A 12,806-nucleotide genomic window follows, 5' to 3' on the forward strand; every position below is an offset into this window, starting at 1 on the left:
TCGAGGCATAGGATTTTTAATCCAGATACCGACTCCAAACCCTGAGTGAGTGCTCCGCAAGGCTCAATGGGTAGGTGTAAACCACTTGCACCGACCAGTGATCCATAACTGGTTCAACAAAGGCCATGGTTTGTGCTATCCTGCCTGTGGGAAGCGCAAATAAAAGATCCCTTGCTGCTAATCTGTGTGGTCCTTAACCATATGTCTGATGCCATATAACCGTAAATAAAATGTGTTGAGTGCGTCGTTAAATAAAACATTTCTTTATAAAACATTTCTTTACATAATGGACAGATGTTTAATAGTATTAAATATTTATACAGACACAACTCAGAAGTGTATTAAAGAATGCTGTTTAAACATTAAATACAAATATTTAATAGTGTTGAGCATTTTGAAAATCCCTTGGCAGGATAACGTGGATTGAGCAAACAGTTTTAAAATTAAACTCTTTTTGTTTGACGCCACCGCTAGAGCACATTGATTAATTAATCATCAGCTATCGAATGTCAAGCATGGTAACTGAGATACGTAGTCTTCAGAGGAAACCCGCTACATTTTCCCATTAGCAGTAAGGGTTTTATTTATATATATGAACTTTCCCACAAACAGGACAGCACAAACCAAGGCACTTGATATACCAGTCGTTGAGCAATGATTGGGACGGGGGAAAACCGGATCAGAAACTGGGCCCTCTGAGGGGATTCGATCCTATTTTCTGGTACATGTCAGTTAATATTACTATTTCTCCAGACAATAAAAAGGATAGCTACGGCTCTGTCTAATTAATAATTATTACATTAATTACTGGGTACAAAATAAGATGTTTGGATAAACAAATAGCACAACTTGCAAATCTCGCAACATTGTGATGTTAATAATAAAAGTATAAAGTGTATTTCACATCCTTATAATTTAAATATAGGGTGTATTTCATACCCGTTTTATTTAAGTATAAGGTATACTGTTATCTCGTATCCGTTGTATTTAAGTATAAGGTATATTTTATATCCGTTTTATTATGTTTTGTCGCGTATTTGCTTTTTGTACATAATTTATGTGTTTATAACTTTTAAAATAAATGAAATTTAAATCGCCATAGAAAATTTGTATAATATTTGAGAAGATATTTGTTTTAGAATAAGTAGGAATTGGTTTCTTGTAAATACAAAACATAAATTAATCCCACAAAAAGAAAGAAAGAAATGTTTTATTTAACGACGCACTCAACACATTTTATTTACGGTTATATGGCGTCAGACATATGGTTAAGGACCACACAGTTTTTTAGAGGAAACCCGATGTCGCCACTATATGGGCTACTCTTCCGATTAGCAGCAAGGGATCTTTTATTTGCGCTTCCCACAGGCAGGATAGCACAAACCATGGCCTTTGTTGAACCAGTTATGGATCACTGGTCGATGAAAGTGGTTTACACCCACCCACTGAGCCTTGCGGAGCACTCACTCAGGGTTTGGAGTCGGTATTTGGATTTAAAATCCCATGCCTCGACTGAGATCCGAACCCAGTACCTACCAGCCTGTAGACCGATGGCCTACTACGACGCCACCGAGGCCGGTGTATATCCCACAAAGTAATCTACAATTATATCACTTCGCTGATAATATGAAATAAAATTTAAGGGTTACTATTTCGAACCAATCAAGAATTACTGCTTTATTCGATACTATTTATTTGCCCAGACAATTCGAACTGATATGTTATACGCTTGCATATATTTCGTCAATTGCCTATAGATAATAAATATAATTTTACACAATCAATTTACATAATTACAAACGTGTAAATATACATGTAATATGGTATTACGTCTATTCTAATTTGTAAAAGACGTAGTAATACACAGAGGATATTTCATGCTGTTTGCACGACTAGTGTGATATGATTGCAAACTTCACGAGATGATATATAAATCATATTTGACAAAAAACATGAAATTTTCTATTTTATATATAACTTTTGGCAATTTACTATTATTTTTAAAATTCCAGCAGCAAAATAGTTCCGGCTTTCTTACAGTGAAAATAACACTTTGTACAGTGACGATAACACATTTTAGATGAAATAGTGAAATTTTCACTCTGAACTGTATTATCTTCACTGATAGCACTTTTATTTCACGGATATTTTAAGATATTTCACTAAATGTTATATAATAAATGTAGGTTAGGAAAAACTAAAAAGTGGAATAACATTTTCCGGATGGACACAGTTTAGAATTAATTAGCAAGTTCTCCAAGATTGCGTAATTAAGTTACAATTTGAAGATTTTGAAAAGTGTAATCGGTTTAAATGCAGAAGGCTTTTCCCAGTAATACTGCTTAATCTATGTAGCACGCAGGTCAGAATAGAGTAGACATTGTAAAATACAGTGAAATTCGTCTTCAATACGTTTAGTGTCATAACGATCAGTTTTAATATTCAGTTGATGAGCAGAGCATCTACATTTACAAATGTAACTTCTAAAGGCAAAAGAAAGGTTTTTTTTAAATAGTACATAAATAGAGCTTATAAATTAAACAATGTGTTGACGGTCATATGCTAATATTTGCGGTTGTGAATGTTCATTTTATTTGTGATATATATATATATATATATATATATATATATATATATATATATATATATATATATATATATATATATATATTACGTATGGAATTATTGGAAGGTACTGCAAACATTAGGACGACAACAATCACCTTGTTTATACAAATACTAACATTCTAAACAGGAAAATGTTTTTAATATGTAAATTTAGTCGTCAAATATGTTCTGTTAGTCGCAAACTTGTTACAATGGCAGCAAACTCACGACAGTCCTTTTAAATGTATTCTTTTAATTTAGAATTTCTTTTATTAAAGTTACATTCTCTGGTTACCATATTATAACATCATGTACAAATGTGAAATACAAGCTCAAATGCACTTTTTAAAAAGTCGTGTGTGTTCGTTATGAACGGATATCGTCAAACGTATGCGCTTGATTCGTCGCCTGTGCCGCCATAGCTCGGCAAAGCACAAACGACAGCCTATTGTCAGTTTCAGTTAACACGTGCGTTTGCCGATTTCAAATTGTAGGGTTCGTCTCAAAAAATTAAAAGAGAAATCTTGCGCTGTACGCAGAACGTTCGGCTGAGGATACAGTACTAGAGTCTTTAGTTAAAACCGGTTTGATTTTGACAACGTATTATGGACAGTCGTACCTTCCTATTTCAGAATTGATATTTTATAAAGTGTTAGTAGAACTTTCAAAGTTTAGTTTGTATACTAGTAACACATTAATCATGTATATACTTTTAAAATAAAATATACTAAAGTAGACAATGAACGTTTCCACTTCTTAATTTTACGTATTAAAATCGACAAATTCAAATAAATATTATTTGGTTTGGAAAGGGTAAAGTTGGAGGGTGGGGGGGGGGGGGCGGTTGGTTGTTTAACGACATCAAAGATAAAGTATATTGATTTAATAATCATCCGACCCCATACAACCGTAAATAAAATGTGTTGAGTGCGTCGTTAAATAAAACATATCCTATCCTTCCTTCCATCTGCTGTTGGATGTCTAACATTTGGTAATTTTGACATATAATCTTAGAGAGGAATCGGGTGCATGTGCAGGGGGAGGGTATTGGAGGTCGAAACCCTTACTTGCCCAAGCTTAAAAAAAATTGAAATGTATTTTTTGAGGGAGCATGGCCCCATATAAACTTCGCTCAACACAGTCTATAACCCCAACCCCGCTTAAATCCCCGCACACGCGCCTTGGAAACCCGCTACATTTTTTTTAGCAAGGGATCGTTTATATGTACCATCCCACAGACAGGATATCACATACAATGGTATTTTTGTATACCCGCCGATGGGGATCGATCCTAGACTGACCGCGCATTTACCCCCCCCCCCCCCCCCTCACCTTTTTAGGTCTAAGTAATGAATAAAAATAACATATAGTCTTGAAAAATGTTACGTAAATCGAACACAGTACCCTCTTCCTCTACCCCTAAATCGTTACGTAATTAGTAACACCCCCTTACATGTAACGCGTATGCCAACAGCTGGCCACTGTCAAAATTTCAAGGCAAATCCCCCAATCACCGACCCCTGGAAAGGCGTTTTACCATACCTCTATGGATATAAATATGTTTTGGAAATATGAGACGACCCCTCAATCAAGACAGTTGAATTTGTTCAAAAATTGCGAAATCTCACGTGATCTCTTGTTGGGGAATTCTATACTTGTGATAAGCTAATGAAAACCGAGATCGGTACGAGCCCGTCAAAAGTGTTCCACTTTCAAAATACTGGCTTTCGTTTTGACCTGGATAAGCCAGCGTAGTGAAACCAATGCGGAGTGCGGCGTCATATATGCACCAAACGTAATTGGATTTTGCTGTTCTATATGCTTAAATAATAAAAATATTCCAGGGAATGTAGTTTTAAGCTTAATGGTTTTACAGAAAACATCATTTGAATAGGATTGTTATTTTAACAAATTAATTATTAAAGCATACAAATACTGGTATTGTTATTCGCAAAATTGGTTCAGTCATTATTAATTCCTTGCATAATTCATGATAGTCATTACAAATTTAATCATTAATGTATATATTATAAATCTGACTTTATTCAATACACACACTCCATTCTTGTGTCTTTACAATACGTTTTGTCCGTATAACTTAGTTAAAAGTTTAACAACACCACTAGAACACATTGATTTATTAAGCATCATCTATAGGATGTCAAACATTAAGTAATTTTTACATATATTCTTAGTGGAAGGAAGGAAATGTTTTATTTAACGACGCACTCAACATATTTTATTTACGGTCATATGGCATCGGACATATGGTTAAGGACCACAAATATATTGAGAGGGGAAACCCGCTGTCGCCACTTCATGGCTACTCTTTTCGATTAGCAGCAAGGGATATTTTATATGCACCATCCCACAGACAGAATAACACATACCACGGCCTTTGACATACCAGTCGTGGTGCTCTGGCTGGACCGAGAGTCTCAGAGGGGAAACTTGCTACATTTTTTCATTAGTAGTAAGGGATATTTTACATGCACCATCCTAGAGACAGGATAGCACATACCATGGTTTTTGATATTACCAGTCGTGGTGCACTGGCTGAAATGAGAAATAGCCCAAATGGGCCCACCGTTGGGGATCGATCCTAGACCGACAGCGCATAAGGCGAGTGCTTTACCACTGGGTTACTATTCAAGTGTAAGTCTGAACAGAAAAATATTCCCAGGCCGTGCCTAACGATATCCTATTTAAAAATTGTATAATAGCCTAACTGGTGTTCTATAATTCAACGAAAATACAAATAAAAAGGTGTGTGCTGGCTTCGTTTCCAAACTACGTTAATAGCATATTATGTCACAAAACAGTTTTAAACTGTTATAAATTGGTGAAAATATTTTTACACGTTAGTCCTTTGTCCGAAATCTCTTGTGCAGAAAATTGTCGTTCGACTGTCGGCTTGTGAATGTAAGACTTTCCAATTTGCACGAGCGTGTTGTATACCATAACCAAATGACCGTTTTGTTCTATGGAAAGCAGTGCAATTTCACAGCCCAAAGAAAGCTTGTGTTTCATTTGTCCGAGGAGTAAAGCGGTCTAATTTTCACGGGTTCTTGTAACTTGTTGGACTTGCCACCTCCCGGCATACCAAGGTGTACAAAGCTTTGTTTCTGGGGTTTTATCGCCATCTGACTGTTCCAGTAATGGGTAGTTCGGTATTTCATCTGTCCACGACAGGGGCGGGACGTAGCCCAGTGGTAAAGCGCTCGCTTGATACGCGGTCGGTTTGGGATCGATCCCTGTCGGTGGGTCCAGCCAGTGCACCACTATGTTCTACCCTGTCTGTGGGATGGTGCATATAAAATATTCCTTGCTACCAATGGAAACATGTTGCGGGTTTCCTTACAAAATCACCAAATGTTTGACATCCAATGACCGATGATTAATCAATCATTGTGCTCTAATGGTGTCGTTAAACAAACCAAACTTAACTGTTTTAACTGTCCACGAAACTGAGTCTTACTGCTGTGGAAAAAGCAAATATTTCCGTTCTTTTCGGTCATGTATATGTATACTAATAATTCGTCCAACGTTGTTCTGCTTTATTATGTCTGTACGTGGGCTATTTTTTGTCCCAGCCAGTGTACCAGGATTGATATACGAAAGATCATGGCACGTGCTATCTTGTCTGAGGGATGGTACATATAAAATATTTCTGGCTACTAATGGGAAAATGTAGCAGGTTTTCTCTCTAAGACTATATGTCAAAATTGCCAAATGTTTGACATGCAATAGCCGATGATTTTTGTTTCTTTTGTGTAACGACACCACTGGAGCACATCGATTAATTAACCATTGGCTATTGGATGTCAAACATTTGGTAATTCTGACTCGTAGTCATCAGAGGAAACCCGCTACATTTTTTCTAATGCAACAAGAGATCTTTTATATGCACTTTCCCACAGACAGGAAAACACATACCACGGCCTTTGTCCAATTGTGGTGCACTGGTTGGAACGAGAAAAAAACAATCAGCTGAACGGATCCATCGAGGAAGTTCGATCCTGCGACGCAAGCACCTCAATAGCCGATGATTAATAAATCAATGTGCTCTACTAGTGTCGTTAAACAAACAAACAAAACCTGCATACTTGCGTGTCTAATTGTCAATCGATCGATCGATCTTTCTTACTTTCTTTCTGTCTGTCTGTCTGTCTGTATCTCTGTCCGTCCGTCCGTCCGTCCGTCCGTCCATCCGTCCGTCCGTCTATCAATCTCTCGTTCGTCCGTCCGTCAGCTTATATATTTTATTTCATTAAATGTTTTACTTCCGACCAGTATAACACAATTTTCCACTCTTCATACTTCCAGCGCATGTTTGAAATTGTTTTCAGCCGGCTGCCTCGAGCATGCGGTCATACCTCTAGCGCTCACTCTTTGTACAGGTGAGTGCAGGTGTGTTTGATTAGGCAGGTGAGATTAGCAGATTACAACCCCAACGAACAACAATCACGTCGGTCAAGCTCCCGAGTAAGTAACGTGAGATAGAAACTATTTCCTCGACCATCTTCCCTGGTCGCTCGGTGCGAAACGGGCTTTTCAACACTCGGTACTTACGTTTTTATTAAGTCAAAAGGTTATATCCGTTTAGAAACACGAGGTCTGGGTATTTTGTTCCTTACTCAACCAACAAAGAGTGACAAAATTTGGTCGTCTGCGGGAGCTGAAAGTGCCAGTGTCCAGTATTTGCTTTTCTAAAATCGATTAATCGACCAATCATTTGACACGTGTTTACATCAACTGAAGGTCCAAAGCACGTCTGTCTTGGGAACACCCTCCGAGTTTCCCTGGAAATGTGTCCAAGACGTAAAATAAATTAATAAATAAATGTGTGTGTGTGTGTGTGTGTGTGTGTGTGTGTGTGTGTGTATGTGTGTGTGTGTGACATTCATTAGCAAAAGAGTAATAAATCAATATACACTAGGCCAGCAGTGACTATGAACGATACTGTTCTCTGTAGATCACTTCTTGTGCCATACAGCTTCTTCTGGAGAAGTTGTTGTAGTTGTTGTCCAGGTAGTTCCCCTCAGCTGCTGTAGGTTTATACAGTCTTGGATGACATGTTCGGTCGTCTGTAAGGAATGTTCTATATGCATTCAAAGACAGGATAGCACACTGCTGAGGTGCACTGGCTGAGACGTGAAATAGCACAGTGGGCCCACCGATGGGGATCGATCCAATACCGATCAAGCATTAGGCGCGAGTACATTACTGTTGGGCTATGTATCGTCCGGAATATTACAGACTGTAGTAACTAAATAAAATTAGTTATTTCTGGAACGTGATGTGGCTCAGTGGTTAAAAAGTTCGTCTGACGTGTAGTGTGTCGTTTGATGACTTTTTTAATCAGTCTGTGGACACAGTTGGTTATTTCCCGTCACAAGCAATGCCCCACAACTGGTATACTAGTATTATATGATGCAGCATCTGCTGTCTTTTCTGTGGGAGAAAATGCATATTCACTATTCAATTCATTTAATTAATTGCTTTTGTTTTTATCTCACCAAACAATAGTTTGTGAAAAGCAAGGCTATAATTTATAAACTACAAATGAAACATAGTAATAATAAATTTTGTTGCATATTATTAACATCAACAAATTTCAGATTATCAATGAGTAGATGCTTTTCTTTATCTTTATCTTTACCAAAGTTGTATAATGGCAGTCTCCTAGTCTTGAAATGTTATAGTTATACAATATACCTTGAACCACATTCCGATAAAATGACTCCACTATATTTTCATTTACTAATAAAATTGTTTTGTTTTTAAAGGGACATTCCTGAGTTTGCTGCAATTTTTAACCAACAGAGACTTTTTGACGACTGTAATTACATATCAAATACATTTTTCTGCATAAAATATTTGTGGCTTTGTATTAAATGTGTTTCTGATCGTTCTAATATTTGTATTAGGTTAAATGTCATTTTCTTTCATAAAAAAAAAACACGTTTTTTCGTACGTACGAAATTATTTGAAGACAAAATCCAGTTTGGGTTTCTTACAAATATTAAGACGACCAGAAACACATTGAATATACAGACACTAATATTCTAAACAAGAAAATATATTTAATATGTAAGTTTAATCGTAGTAATATTATATTAGTCGGAAACATCTTACAATGCAGCAAACTCAGGAATGTCCCTTTAAGATAATATGCAAGTTGTAGATAATTCTTTCCTTGTTTTATCTGACGTACACTAGCTTTCGTTCTCACTTATGTATCAAAATTAAACCTGTGTTTAGGTGGTGTTGTTGTTGTTGTTTTGTTTGTTTTTTTCAAAAAGATAAATAAATATCTCACATGGCGTCAAGGTTGTCGTCGTGTCTGAACTAACACGGAGGAACAATCACCTGCGACAACAGATACGTTGACGATAACGAGTCTGTCCACAATGTGACGAATACGATCCCCGAAGTCTGAGGTGAAATTGTAATTTCTACCAGCTTGTTATTACTAATTACAGGTGCGTGTCACAACACCTCGGCTCACTCTCAGTGGGTGGTGCTTTCACAGTCAGTCAGACTGGTTACCTCCCTTACCAAGTTTTCTTATCATAATCAGATAAGGGTTTTATTTTCATTATGACGATGATGCTCGTGGTGGGGTGGTAGTGGTAGTGATGATGGTGATGGTGGTGGTGGTGATGATGATGATGATAGTTGTGGCGGTGATGATGATGATGATAGCGATGACAGATTTGTGTGACTACATAATCTCGACTTTGTTTTCAAAGACTTGGTCAGTCGGCTTACCTCCTTTACAAAGTTTCCTGTCATAACCAGAAGAATTTTGCATTATGATGGTGATGCTAGCGAAAGTGATGATAACGATGATGATGGTGGTGATGGTGGTCATCGTCGCCGTGATGATGGTGGTGGTGGTGGTGGTCATCGTCGTGATGATGATGATGGTGATCATCGTCGTCGTGATGATGTTGATGGTGGTGATGGTAGTGATGATGATGATGGTGATGATGATGGTGATGTGATGATGATGATGGTGGTGGTGGTGGTGGTGATTATGATGATGGTGGTGATGATGATGATGGTGGTGGTGGTGTTGATGATTTGGATGGCAATTGTTATTATGAGATGTTGGTGATGATCATGTACATGCTGATTATCGTCGTCGTGATGATGTTGATGGTGGTGATGGTAGTGATGATGATGATGATGATGATGATGATGATGATGGTGATGTGATGATGATGATGGTGGTGGTGGTGGTGATGATTATGATGATGGTGGTGGTGGTGGTGGTGTTGATGATTTGGATGGCAATTGTTATTATGAGATGTTGGTGATGATCATGTACATGCTGATTATGATGATGATGTGACGTGATGAAGGTGTTATTAATGAAGAAGGTGATAAACCACGGCACCATTACTTTATAAATGTATTAAATTGTCTTGCCCAACTATTTTACACCACAACTAGAGACGTATTTAGACATAAGCCCTTTGCCGGTCTAAACTAAGGACTCAAATCCACCCGAAACTGAACCTCAAGTTTAAACAAAATAAAGCACATATGAGCGAGGACACCTAATCCACATATACTGCACACTTGGCGAATAGGTGCCAAGAGTGGGCCAAGGAAGGCAGTATCCACACGGGCCGGTTTGTTTTCTGTGACAGCGGCCTCTCGCCCCGGTGCGAACCCGGCCCTCTATCTGACCCTGTATACCGCACGACAAATACGGAATTAACAAACGGGCGGCCCTAATACTCGCTTAATTTACACTCGCTAAATTAGTAGTGGTATCATGTCCTGTGGGCTGGCGCGGCGCGAACACAACTATTTATGGCCTTAAACACAGCCACTTAATAATTGTCAATCATGCGGGGCAACGCGATACGACAAGCTGTCAACACGAAACACCAACGACTGTATCGCGGAGACGAAGTGGTGTTCGGTGATACCCTCACGTCGCCGACTTTACCTTCATTATTTTTTTATAACAGCATTATCAACATGTGTCTTTTTTTCCTCTTCTTCTCTTCAATAGTGTAGTTCAAAACGCCTGAATGTGTATGGCTGTTAGGTCATGTAATTTCAAGTAGCATACGTATATATGACGATTTTTTTTTTTAATTCATCCAACCATATACATATACAATAATTGATATGAGTAATTATATCTCCGTTTAATAGCAGTATATCATTAATTTGTTAACAAGATATAAAAAAGAGAAATCTTTTCTTCTTCTTCTTTTTTTTAAAAGGAAAAGAAAAAAGCATGCCCGTTCTCATATCTTGATCTTGAGAAGCAAAGGTTGCGCAACACCATAATGCAGTAACATTGCTATTGTAGTTTACTGGAAATGAAAGGGAATCAAATTTCCTATAAACAACATTGATTTGCTATGCGGACAAAACCTTTGTTGTCAGTAAAAAAAATAAGAGTAACTATTTTAAAAGTTCTTTCTACTGACTATAAGAAATATAATATTAGATTACAATGCCCACAATCGTCGATTCCCTCCTCATTACAAATGTATTACAAATTATTTTCATTACAAATTATCTTTAAAGGTACTATCCTCAGTTTGCTGCATTGTAAGTTGTTTCTAATAAAATCTTTTAACGAGTAAAAGAACATATTCAATATAGTTTCTTGTTTAGAATATCGGTGCCTGTATATTTAATGTGTAAAACTTCAAATCGTCCTAATTAATATTTGCAAGTAGCCAAAACTGGATTTGGTTTCTCTAATAAATTCGAACTTATATAAAACAAAATGTATATAAATTTGGAAATAAAATGAAGTATGACCTAATACAAAAACAAGGGCGATCAAAAACATTTAATATACAGCCACTAATATTTTATGTTTAATATCTAATTATAGCCGTTAATAAGTCTCCGTTAGTCTGCAACATTTTGACTACTGCAGCAAACTCCGGGTAGACCGTTTAAGACGATCATAAGTTGTATTATACATTTCTAATGAACGAAAACCACTTAAAACACATGATGATTGGCTCAGGCGCCTTCAGTCAACGCATGACTGCAGTAGTAATGGCATAGCGCATGCCTAAAGTATTAATCACTTTCAGAGCTGCGCTTGTTTTGGGGGTTTTATTTATTTATTTGAATCGGTGTTCAACTCAGTCGGAAGAGCACTCGCCTGGGTTGTAGGATCGAACCTTCTCGACGGACCTATTTGGTTCTTCACTCCCAGCCAGTGTTCCGTGCCTGGTATATCAAAGACCGTGGTGTATGTTGTCCTGTCTGTGGGAAAGTGTATATAAAAGAGCTATTTCTGCTAATGAAAAAATGTAGCGTGTTTCCCCTGATGACTACATATCAGAATTACCAAATAAATATTTATTTATTTATTTATTTATTTATTTATAGTTTATGTTAACGCTCATACTCACTAAGGCTCCGAAACGCTCCGTGGATACATACTTCAGCTATGTAAGTTCTCTTACAAGGATAGAAGTTAATTAACTCAACAGTACGTTATCCTGTAGGGTATGTTTGGGTCAAAGGTTACAAGGGGCGTGTCCATGAGTTGGGACGGGGTATGGGTGGATATTATGTAGTCAAATATTGGTACTAAATGTAAATGAGAGACAGTAGGAACAATGTTGGTAGGCTGCTAAAAGGGGGTCGCAGTGCGTTGTTAGTGTCGCAAACTGTTGATATTCAAATAAATAAAGAAGAAGAAGAAGAATAGCTGCGTCGTAAAAAGAGAATCACACATAACAATTTTTATTTTTATTTTACTCTGTTTACGCGCCTATATCCATTTAACGTTCCTACACATCCGTCCCGGGTGCAACTTTTGACGAATACCCAATGAACTACCTATTATATACATCACAAATGCGATGTTTAATACGATAATGGTTTTGAATTTTCAGCTAATTTAACAAAAGTCTTTTTAAAGTTAATCCAGGATTTCTATTCATTTATTTTTTATGTTTTCTAGCTATGTTCGTGACTTGGTGTGGCGTGTGATATGTGACATTTATTCGACAAGAGTGTGTCAATTCGCTTAACGCCTGCTTATCTCTCATTCACACCTGACGATGAGTTACCAAATTAAGCCGTGTCGATGATTTATCGTGGTCGGCAGTGACCACTTCCCACAGCGGTGTCGTTACAAAGTTAACTCTGTACAAGTACGTACTCACGAAAATACGCTACCCTACGTCACCAGTTCA

Source organism: Gigantopelta aegis, chromosome 4 (genome assembly GCF_016097555.1).
Source record: "Gigantopelta aegis isolate Gae_Host chromosome 4, Gae_host_genome, whole genome shotgun sequence".
NCBI classification, from domain to species: domain Eukaryota; kingdom Metazoa; phylum Mollusca; class Gastropoda; order Neomphalida; family Peltospiridae; genus Gigantopelta; species Gigantopelta aegis.